Here is a 12433-nt window from a genome sequence, read left to right as displayed (position 1 = left end):
AAAAGGCCAGGAGAGATGGCCAGAGGAGGCAGACCAGCGACTTAAACTCCAAGCAAGGAAATCAAGTAGAAGAGGGTGAAAGAAAAGAGGAAGAGAGCTCAGGTGTCCATGACCTGGAGGCACTGGTAGAAGGATTTTTTTTTGTATAACAGGTGCACAATGTGACAGCTCCCTGTCTGTTCGCTATTTATGCCACAGCACACACACCTATTCAAACCCAATGACAAATGTGGCGGGTAATTTTATTACTGAGGACTTTAATAGAGGATATTTAGGGGACAGTTAGCGGGCCCAGGTAGCATAGCTCAGGCCCGCTGCAGACAGATATGGCTCTGCAACACTTAACAACAGGGATTTGGCAGCACTGTTGATTGAACATGCCAAATCCCATTTGTAGAAGGGCTGTGCGCGTTTGTATCGACACTCTGTAACCTTGTGGCTCCGTAAAAGGAGACCTCAGAGTGTGTATGTGTGTGAGCATGAGTGTGTGTTTTCCTGGCGGGCGGGCAGGCAGGTGGGTGGCATGGTTCAGCTGGATAGGTGCGCTGGTCTTAGCTCCCCTCCACCATCCGCTACATCTGTGCTCCTGCCCCGCATCCTTCCATCTTTACATCGCCGTCCACCTCAATTCCACCTCTCTGCAAAAAAGGGTGACAAGAAGGAGACAGAGAGGCTTTCTCAACGCTCCTTTTCTTGCCTTCCCTCCCTCCATCCCCTATGGTGGAGCTGCCAGACAGGAGTGCTCAGCAGCTCTCCGAACGTTATTGATCCTGAGAGCAAGCCGGCCGGGGAGTTGGTGTCTCTCCCTCTCTCCCTCTATATCTCTCCTCCCTCCATCACAGCCTCATCCCCCCAACACAGCCCGCAACTTTTTCCTCCCACCCTCCCTCACTCCTTCCCTCCCTCACTCCCTTCCCGCCTCTACTTCATTTATCAAGGTTAAAGAACTCTTATAAAAAAAGGAAGAGAGGGTCGCCTGGATGTTATCTGACTTCATGAAAGAAATCCCCTCAGGCCACTCCACTAGAGGAGGATGCTCTTTGCTAGACCCAACTCAGAACACACACACACACACACTTATACACACAAACCATGCAGTGGCACCAAGCAGCGGCCCACTCACAGCCAGTCAGAAATAGAAAGTAGCATGTCCAGTTTGGTACACAGCAACAGGGCAATCAGGAATAGAAATGAAGAGGATGGATGGCTGCCAGCAACAGGAAATTAAATCTTCAGTCATTGTGTGTTACTCAATGAGGTCAAACATGGGCCTTACAGTTCCACTTTCTTAGAAGTTGTTGGAGTTTATAAGTAGTAACTGATTATAACTAAAAATGTATATATTTAAATTTACTTCAAAAGGATAAGGCTCATTAAGATTTAAAATCTCAATTACAGGAGCATCCCGGAGAAGATAGGCAGCACCACAAGTTAACAGGTAAGAGGCATAGAGACATAGGAGAATGTACATGCGGTTTAGGTAAAAATTAAGATTGCATTACATTAAATTTGCAGAAATATAAGTCATGCAGGGCCAATATGAGTCAACCATGGCATGCATATCTGAATTTCTTTTCCTCAAAGTTGCATAACATTCAGCTCTTTCCAGCAATTTTGTAACTGATTTCAAGCAAAAGGAAGCAGCGTACTTGAACACTACTTTCCCCAATTCAGTATGAGCTCTAGAAGCATATAGTAGCAATAATTACTGGAATACATTATGGAGTGGTTAATCAGATAATGAGAGTGTTTTTTGAGTTTTAAAGAGTCACTGCAGTCATTTTCCACAAGGCAAGTGGTCGAGCAGCCCATTTGACTGAAGAGTTTTTGTAACTTTATCAACAAAACAAGTCATGCAGAAGAAGTAAAAACACCAACTTGGTCATTTTTCATAATGTTGAAAAACAGATGTTATTTCGGGAGCTAAAGAAAAGGTAACTACATAAAGTGTCACAAAATAAATAAGTATCACGTAAACAAATTACTAAATGCGTAAATTTTTAAAGATACACTACTGTTAAAATCAAGCTTTCTATGATGTCAACACGATCACATGGTTGGTGGTTTTTATGTGCTGGAAGACATATCATGAGTAAAAAAAGCAGCCAGTGCCATGAATCAGCATTGTATTGTACCAATGACTGTCTCAAAAACACACATTTTGATAACAGACCTAAAGACCTAATCCTGTCACATTAAAAGGTCAGGCTTTCCTGTAACATTATTCTTCTTCAGAATCAGTTTCTAGTTTGCAAATGCATGCCTAAGTTATTACTGCTATTGTGCAGTATATAGCAGAGACTTTTAGCATTTAACTACTCAAAATTATCTGTTACTTTCCTTAGTTTTCTGTGTCTGCTAAATTCAGCTGCTCTTAATTACTGTTGCTATGAGTACGTAGCCAATTCAAATTCTTCTACACTTTTAAAACTGTGCTTGTACACAAAATCAGGTTTCTCCTTTCTAGAGTGCGATCGCTTACTTTGCTGGTGTCTCACCCAGTTTACAAACACACACAGTTGATTGTATCTGGATCAAACAGTACTAACGTGTACATGCACAGAACTTTGTCTGTGGTGAAGGCGTGTCTTTATTAAACTTAGCTATTTAGTCAGACTTACTTATTCAGTGTTTCTTGTAAATAATTAATTGCAACCAAAGAAACGTTTGCAGGTGGGACATTTAAAATTGAGCTGAAGCTGCAACTAGTAATCGATCGTTGTCAACCATTAAATAAATCACCAACTACTTTAATAATTAATTGGTTTGACTGAAAGTGTATACGATCCGATTCCATCTTACGAATGTAGAATATTTTCTGGTTTCTTTACTCTTCTATGAAAGTCAAATTCAGATTTTTGGGTTGTGGATAAAACAAGACATTTAAGGTGAAATTGAGCTTTGACAACAGTGACTAACATTTCAGGACATTTTACAAACCAAAGAATTGATTAAATAATCCAGAAAATAACAGACAAGTTCAAAGGCAATGAAAATAATCAACTGCAGAACTGTTTATTATGTTTAGGTTGTATGCGTTTATTAATCCTAATATTCTTATTTAGACAGTAATGAACATAACTTACAGGTGAGTTGTATATATAAAAATAAAGAAATGGTCTATTTTGCAATTATCCTATGAGGTATATTCTTTAACATATAACCATCATGAGTGAAATCAAGTAATTTTGACACCCTAATGACATTTTAATCACACTGAAAGGGCTGCAGTCAATTTATGGATTTAAGTGGTAAACTGTATTATGACTTCAACTGGTCTGTCAGAGCTATGTTGAACAACATGAGAAGGTAAGATAATGCAGAGAAAAAAAGGATAATAACTACTCTCCGCATGGCAGTTTTTGACAGACAATTGCAGACAGCAGTTTTTTGTTTATGTGTATGCACAATACTTGGCCAAAATTACTTTTTAGAAACTGTCAGGTGTTATTAGCTACAGTTAGCAACTCATGAGCTAACGTTAGCTAAATCAGCTAACGCTAATTAGGCTAACGTTAGCTCATGACTTGGCTGAAAACGGCAAGTTAATAATTTTTTAAGCGGACTCATTTAGAGGAAAGAAACATATAATACGTTACAAAATCGATTACTTACAGTTTCCACTGCTTCACTCCGTTTCAAATTCTTTAAAAGCTGAATACTGTGCAATTTGCTTCTACATAACACGTTAAACGGCTTCCTGTATTTGCACCTTGCGAAGCTCTGATTGGACAGTCCTTGTTTAAGGGCGGGGCTTTGTGACAATGACTTATTATTAGCGCCCCCCACCTTTTAAAAAAATATCCAAAAAAGTAAGCCATCATCATATTAATCTCTCTTTTTTGTTTTTATTTATGCATATAGCTATTTTTAGGCAGCATTGCATTTATAAATTAGCATACGTACAGTCAAATATAAAGAGTACCTTATTAGAAAGTGGAACCAAAACTGGACAGCAGAACCGTACAGAGAACCTGACAAGTTTGTTGTCACAATGCCACTAGACCTGTGCATTTAAAGCCCTATAATCTTTCTGAGGAGAGCATACACTTTCTACATTTCCAGCCTTTAAGAGACTGTAGCTGCTATTGTCCCTGTTCGTAAAAGGACTGGAAATGGCTCTACATGTGGAGTACATCCTGTCTTCCATTGTTACTGCTTTCACTCTCCCCTATAAAGGCCTGCCTGCAATCCAGGCTACAACAGTCAGGCAAGCACACACAGCGGCAGCACATCACAGAGCCATACCTTCCCCTCCCTTTGTGCTCAGTAATTGCCACAATGCATCTTCTCGTCCAGCTAATTAAGCGAGTCTTCCCCATTGTCTCCCAATACTATCACCTCTTCACACAGCCAGAGAGAAAGAGACAGAGGGAGAGATAGAAGGAGAAAGACACAGAGGGAGAACGTATTAAAGCAAGAGATGGAAAGAGCAAAGGGGTGGAAGAAATACAAAAGCAGGAGTCCAAATAGAGAGAGGATGAATGACAAAGGCATGTGTCTGTGTCCTAGTAAATGTTTACCAGCTGAAAAAGGTGGCTGTTGTCCGTGTTTGCTGGTGGGCTGTAAACAGCACATTACTGCTGTCAGATGAAAATCTTCATTCTCAATAAAGTCAATTCAGGAATCAGGAAAAATGGTGTCATTATTTAGATGGACAGTGTTGGCTCTGTTAAAAACTGTACCACAGGTTTTAAGAGAGTCTGAACATTTTTACAAATTTTAGCTGCTCAGGCCACAAAAAGCTAAAACTAGAGCATTATAAGTGCTGTGGTTGATTAAAAAAAAATAAAATAAAATAAAAAAAATAAAAAAATAAAAATATATATATATATATATGAAAGGATGTGCTTAGAAAGAGTGAATAAACAGCCACATCACACCAGAGTGACTCCAAGTCTCTTTGGCTCAAAAACTTGTTTGCTTGAGCATCACTGTGCAAAATGCTGTAAGCGCAGAAAGAAAAAGCTGTTTTTTACATTCATTTCCTGAAGGAGGAAAGTTTCTGTGTGCTCACCTTAATTAAAGATGAGTTGGTCTAACAGGATTTTAACTGACTGTAATGCAGCATGCAATTTACATGGATGTGATGTAGAGACATGACAAAAATGACTTCATAATAAAGCTAGAAACTGCATGTATCCAGCAAGTTAAATTCTTGGCCATATAAGAGTCTGAAAAGCTCAATGACAAAAAAGGCTAAATAAAGAATTTCCATAAGGTTTTAGGTGTTCTTCTAATATCAAACACAAAGTAAGGCTACTATTTGATTTTTGTAAAAGTCTACAGTTGGCCTGTCTTCACTCAAAGCACAAAAAAGAACAGTTTCACAATATATTCATATAATAAAAGCACCTATAGGGAGAGAACCCTGGAACAGATCCAGGAGGGAGCTTGGGTGTTTGCCATCACCTCCCACATTTAAAATATATATTAATAACTTCAAAAAGACAAGAATTTCATCAAATTCACTCAGTGAGAGAACTGAAATCTAGTCCTTATGAACTAATATCACAACAGGCATTATGTTTCAGCCGCCACACTGCCTGGACTTCACATATGTGCACAATTGTGAATGCACTTCAGAGAATTTATAATGGAAAAAAGTGCTTTTCTTTCCTCTTATTCTTTCTGTTCAGGCCCTTTTGTGAGGCAAAACCAAGGAGTCTGGACTCCTGACTGAATTACTGGAAGACACAGACCAACAGACTCATCTAAATTCCACTTTGCTTTAGAGTTGCTAGGAGAATCCCCCCCAGTACACCCCCAAAACACACACACGGACACACAAACTAGCTCCACGCTCAAGTCCACTTGCTGACCTCTCAGGCCAGACACTGTCTTCCCTTCACATCAATCCTCACCCTTCCAACCCCCCAAAAAATCCCCTCCCAACCCTGAACCCCTCCTTGAACCTCTTCCACCCCCTGCCCCATCCCGAATGCTTTCCCTTCCCACACTTAAGTTCCTGTCCAGGCCCTGACAGACAGACAGACAAGTAGGGTGACATCATGGCGCAGGGAGAGAGAGGCAGACAGAAGAAGGGGGCTGCCTGCCTGTCTGCCCCTCCAAGCACCCACACAATACAGCAGGGCATCTGGCACTGGGGTGGTGATGGAGGGAAGGGGGTGGGGGTGGGGTGGGGGTCTGTTAGGACAAAGCGTTTACATCCCCCTCCTTGGAATATGATTATAGTTTGTAAATGGTGGCTGAGACGTAAACGTGTGGGGAGAAGAAAAGAGGGCTGCGATGTGGGCATATTTTTGGCTGTTTATAGGGAAGACACCTACAGATAAATTAAGAAGAATTTAAGATATTCATGAAAGTGTAACATGACTACTCTGAAGTGCGGAAAAAAGCAGAAGGGGAAGAGGTGTTAAAAAAAATATCTCCAATTTTGCTTTAAAATTTTTACTTCCATGCTATTTTTTGTGATTTTCTGCTGAGTGACAACCTGATATTACAGGAATGTTTGGTTTAGTGGTGCAATCTGCATGTGTGTGTGTGAATTCTTAATTTGCAAGATCCCAGAAGAAACAATGATGCCAACAGGATAGAAATCAGTGTCATAATACTCTGCAGCGGCCCCCACCTCTGTCTCCGTCTGAGAGGCCGTCTACTCGCTGTGTGCATACAAGTGTGTGTCTGTCTGTGTGCATACATAAAATAAATGAGCTGTGCGTATGCATTGTGAGAGTCCACAGGCCCAGTGTATATATTAGAAATGTGACTTGACCCTGGCAGGCTGAAGCAGGGTTTCTGCGTCGTACTGGGCGTGGGAAAAAGGGGAGACCTCTTTTCACAGCTGCTTCGGCCGTTGCATTGAACCAGCGGAGGCCCCCACCATCACCCCACCACCCTCCAACCTGCTTCCACAGCTAATGCCCCCCCCACATACACACACACCTCCCTTCCCCTTTTTCCCATTCACTCTGCAGCCTGCTGCCTTTCAGCGCACCCCTGTCCCTCCCCTCTTGCGCTCTGTTCGTCACCCTGCCTGCACCCCACCATCGCCGCCACCACCAATCTTTAATACTGCCACCATTCAGCCAATGTGCATTGAGATGCCAGAGGCCTCTGTGCTTTGAGGGGGTAAAGAAAAACAAATAAAGAAACAAATACCAATGCAAAATAAGGTACTTATCTACTCTAGTGTGTTTGCTGGAAACACCAAAAACAACTGAAGGCACTATACAGGATGTATATGTATATATATATATATATATACCCGAAAATATAGCAGTCGCATAAACTACTGCTTCATTTCTCATGCTTCTGCTTTACATCATCAGTTTATTCTGTCTTTTAAACTCTTTTATTGGTCTTTAAACCCAAATCTATTTTTTCTCACTCTCACATTCTCCTCTCTCTTTTCTTCTCCAAGCCCTTCTGCACATAGACTTTAATTTATGTTAACATACGCCACCAGACTACACACACCTACACACACACACAGCCCCTTTCACCACCTCCCTCCATCCAGTGTATTCATTTGAAGAGATTTATTTCCTATCAAGCCGCATAATGCAGAGGGTATAATTTAAATCAACTTTTAAGAACAGCCCAGCAGCGCAGTTTATGCATACAAATCTAGAAAGCCAGGGAAAAAAAAATTCCCAGCAAACAGCAGGCTGTGTATAAGCAGATTGCCAACTTTAAGAAGCCATGGGTGGGCTGTGGGTGTTTGGTTTTGCCATTAAAGATAACCTATTACTGGTAAACCTCACAATCAGTCTGTTTAAACGCATAACGCAGGCTTCATTTGTTTCAGACACTCTCGCTAATCTGACAGTATAACCATGCAACCGGCCGACTCGAAGTGGAATCAGAAGACACAAGGCCCACATGCAATTTCGTCGAAACTTTAAAAGGTCACATAATGTGCAGAATAACTCCAACAGATTTTCAGGAGCAGCCCTATCGTGCAGTCTGGCTGCCCCGCTGATACACCAGGCGTGTTGAGGAAATGTTGAGAAGCAGTGAGGGGGCAGTGATGGTGGGGGGGAAGGAGGGCGGGAGGGAGGTTGTAGCCGAGAACCTGAAAGGACTCCATCTCCCTTGGCCAACATGCCATGACGGTGTGGAGCAGCAGTCTGAATTGGTTTCTCCGGGGTGGCGGAGCTGGAGAGGTGATGGCAAGATGAGCCCGAATGGGGAGGGATGAAGGGGGGAGGCTGAGTAGCGGGGGAGGCGGGGAGATATGGTACACTGAGGTATGTGTGTTTGTGTGTATGAGGGAGAAAAGTAAGAGAGAAAGATGGCAGACTGGATCTGAGGTATCGTAAATGAGCGGATTACTGCTTCCCTCTCTTCGAGTCTTTCCATATACATGAGAGTGCTCAGCTGTGGAAGCAACACTGCTATGTGCGAAATCACACATCCTCCTGCCCGCACTGCTTATAGGAACAATTGAAACAAACTGCACACGGGTCCTGTAAGGGCAAAGCACAGTCTGAACGCAGACCTGCTGGCTCTTAATTGCTGTTATGAATACAAAGAGGATGTGAAGAGTGTCACTTCTGGATTGATGCGTCTCTGCGTCAAATTTAGCCTGTAGCTATGCCTCCACTTCTAAAGCCCATGTCCAACCAAAGCTTGTTTGCATCGATTTATCTAGTTTGTGGATATGATATTGACTAAGTAGACCGGCAGCCCTCATCGAGTTGAAGCAAAACGAAGGAGCTTTAAGAGGTGGTCGAACGCTATGGAGGAGGATAGCCACAGGCTGTGAAATCTCCTCTGATCTTCCCTTGTCTGACTCTCAAACGCAACCTCTTCTCTGGGGGGGCATGCTGATATAGAACTAGGCCAATGTCACAGAACGCTCATCTAACCCTGGAGGGAAATAAAAAATCACTCCTTCTGTTTCTCCCCCGATGACGGCCCTCAATCTCTGCGGATGGGGCTTCATCTTCCTCTCCTCCCCTCTCCAGCACTGCCTCCATCACTCCGTCGACTTTGTTCTCGGCAGGAGGTTGAACATGCACGAGCTGAGCAGCGTTCTCGGGCCTTGATGGCCTGCTATAGCAGCTGTTAGGATAGTGAAGGTAATCTTTAGTCATGTCACTCAGCGCTGAGGAGGAAGCCGAGAGGAAAGTGAGTGAGTCACCTACTTCTGGTTTCAGCCTTCCATCATCTTCGACATTACACGACATTATAAAAACATGCAGGTTCCAAGGTTTTCCCAACTAGATAGCAAAGTAAATGGCAGCTGAAGACAAAAAGTCTTGACAGATACAGGTTCATGACAGCATATATATATAACTTTTCCATTATAATGCAGCAAACAACCAAAAATCTGCTACATTCCAACCATAAAATCTCAGTTTGCCTTCACAATAATTAGGCAGGAAATTAGGAAGGAAAAACAAGAGGAGAAAAGTAGAGTTTTCCCATTTTTCAAAGTGTTCCCGGAGATCTGCAGAGAATTCCGTAGGACTGAAAGATATATAGGAAGTAACCGAAAGAGAAGCAATAAAAAAGATGTTTCTCTGTGTCTGCGTGTTGGGCTACAAGTCATGAACGGAGGCCAGAGGACAGAGAAATATGAAGCAGGCGGGAATAAAGAGGGCAGGAAAGGGTATTAGTGAAGTGAAGGACTTAGCCACCCTGGCAGTCTTTCCACATGAGCACACCTTATGCACACAACAGGCCAACACCCCCCCCCCCCTCCCCCCGACTCACCCGTGTATCTTTAAGGAGATACAAAAAAAAACAAAAGGTGGACAAAAGAGTTAAAATATGGATTATTCAAGTGGCCACCCACTCTTATCTGGCAAAACTGAGAAATCTAACAAATTGGATCAGATGTTATCACGCAGGGGGTGAAAAAGTGAACAAAAAAGTGTAAAAAATAAGAGGTACCACCCCTGTGAGGAGATACGTTTCAATGGAATCCAGGCTTTAGTTTAAAGCACACTCTAAATTTCACTTCTGGGGCCTCAAAACAAACAGGATCATGTGGAATTATTTGAGTGAAGTGTAGAAGTAGTTCAAGTTCAAGTGTGTTTAGAAAAAAAAGAACATCATTAGCATAGCAATTCCTCACCTGCGACTCTGGAGGGACGAAGCCTCTTTCTGACCCAGTCGGTCACCTTTGCTCCTCGGGGCACCAGGCAGCGAGTGTCTCCTCTGACCTGCTGTCCTGATGTCCAGCTGCAGGCCCTCACATGAGGTGTGTGTGTGTTTCTGTGTGACTGCATTTACTCTCCACAGATTCCTGCAAAAAACATAAAGCATGAAGTTGAGAGAAGGTGCTCCCTCTTGCAGTTTGTCTGATACAACTGTATTATCTTTTATATGCAAATTAATTTCACCATCATAAACTTTTGGCAGAAACTATCACATGAAACGCTTGAGGTGTGTTATACCGATTTCAAAATAAGCTTGTGTTTAAAATCTAATATTTTAACAGCACAACAAACAAGATTTTTAAAAATATTTTTACATAAAACACAAGACAACATAGATATATTTAACACACAAACATAAAGCGTATACCAAAAATTCAGATTTGAAAATTAAACTGGAAGAAGAATACAGGAAGAGCTGAACACATAAAACCATAAAAACTTGTATTAGTGTATTTAATGCAAGCAAGAGAAGACTGTTTTTTAAAATATACCTTAATAGAGCAAAGCAGATGAGATATGCATACTGCATTTTTTTTTATAAATCTGTATTTCCAGCTTTTTGATTCATGTGGAAACTTTCCTACATTTCCTATTGCAGCTGTCAGTGATAAATCCATGACAATACCAATCTCTTCAAAACACACACACACACACACACACACGCTCACGCTAACAAACACACTTCACAAGCGATTACACAAAATACTCAAAGATTACATCCACTGAAATCTGACGTCCTTTGCGGGTTTAAAGCCTGCATGTCAGCCTTTCAATTTTTTTTTTCCTCTTTCCCTTGCATGGGTCAGAGGCTGTTGCTAGGCTACCAAACCCAGAATTCATAAGTTCGGAGAAAAGGTTTATATAGGCCATTGCAATTCAGGTGAAATGATAATAGAAGCCTGATAACACTGGAATACGGATTTAGATGATATGGAAATAAATAGACCACAAAGCGTGATTTATTTCACGTATGAAAGAAAATGTGTAAAAATACAGAAAATAATAAAAGTAATGATGATAACAGTCAAGTGCATATAGCTTCAATAAAAATATTCAATAATTTAAAGGCATTTTTTTCTCCCCTGAAAGCCATTGACAGTCACTTAAGTTGATGCTCTCAGGGAAAAACACCTCTTCTAACATTGGCTTTCCAGGAAGTAGCCTGAATCAAGAATTCTGCAACTTTCTACATAAAAGCAGAATTTGCAGAAGTTACTTTTGCTCAAATAAACAAATAAACATAAGCCACACACCTCAGACTTGAACACAGTCTTACACATCAGTAAAAAAAAAAGGAAAAAACAAAGCTGTGCAACCAAATCCCACACTATAAAAACACCTATTCTCTCATCCTCAGTATCCTGTCATGTTTATGGTACTCTGCTGAGACGAAAAATGAGGCACTAAGGGCGCAGTAATGACGTAGCAGCAGCACACTCACATAAACACATGCATGGGAGCACATGTACAGATGTATAGTAACATGTGCACACAAAAAGACACACACTCATACACAGCTCCGCAATCTAGTGGCCAAGTGTGACACGGGCAAGATAACATCTATAGGATGGTAGCCTGGAAATGCAGCAGGGCTGTAAAGCTAAAACAATGGCTCTGTTGTGTGTATGGCCATGGCTGCTTTGTCCAAACATCTTTGTCAACAAGCAACTCGCCCTTATGCAACGTCTAGAAGAAAACCGTGAAAATATTATCAATACAGTGCAGAGGAAGGCGGGGGGTAGAGGTGGGGGGACATACTGACATGTTTATGCTTCAGCAGGAAAAGCTACAGACATGAAAGATTGGTTAGAAATGCACAGCATGCACATGTCATGTTCTCTCAAGTCCAACCATCACTTTGTGTAATTTTGTTGCCATCATATTACACGCAGGCTGGTGAAACAATAAAAATGCACTCAAATAGACGTACAAATGGAGAAATCACTGAGACAATGGCAAGTTCAATGCAGCCTTATGGCAGGTGCCTCTAAGCTAGACCTAGACTAGACTGGGCTCCATCTGGTGCTGAGGGGCCGCCTCCTGATGGTGGAGAGGGCCCAGACAGACACACATTAATGTGGGAAAACTGACGTCTAGCCGGCCTCTCAGTCACTCACCAGACTGCATTTCAATGTCAAAGGGGCTCTCCCCATATCCTCCATTTATTACCCCTCAGCAATGCATGAATTTCTACTGCAACTGGACAAAAGCCTGGGAGGGTGGGTGCAGCGCACACATCACACTGTTAAATAAATGCCTCAGCTTAATATTGTAATTATCCGTATAAAATTTCTACATAC

General features: G+C 41.8%; 1 long non-coding RNA gene across 2 annotated transcripts in view; it reads right to left on the bottom strand.

Annotated features, from left to right (window-relative positions):
- LOC110949696 (uncharacterized) overlaps positions 1-12433 on the bottom strand; it is a 38350-nt gene that overhangs the window by 18055 nt on the left and 7862 nt on the right. For both annotated transcript variants that reach the window (XR_002595597.2, XR_002595596.2), the window contains exon 2: positions 10049-10219. This is a non-coding gene — a long non-coding RNA (uncharacterized LOC110949696). The remainder of the gene's footprint in view (positions 1-10048; positions 10220-12433) is intronic.

The sequence above is a fragment of the Acanthochromis polyacanthus genome, chromosome 4 (assembly GCF_021347895.1).
Source record: "Acanthochromis polyacanthus isolate Apoly-LR-REF ecotype Palm Island chromosome 4, KAUST_Apoly_ChrSc, whole genome shotgun sequence".
Taxonomy (NCBI): domain Eukaryota; kingdom Metazoa; phylum Chordata; class Actinopteri; family Pomacentridae; genus Acanthochromis; species Acanthochromis polyacanthus.
Note: the sequence above shows the minus strand (reverse complement) of the source record. Positions and strands in the feature narration are given on the sequence as shown.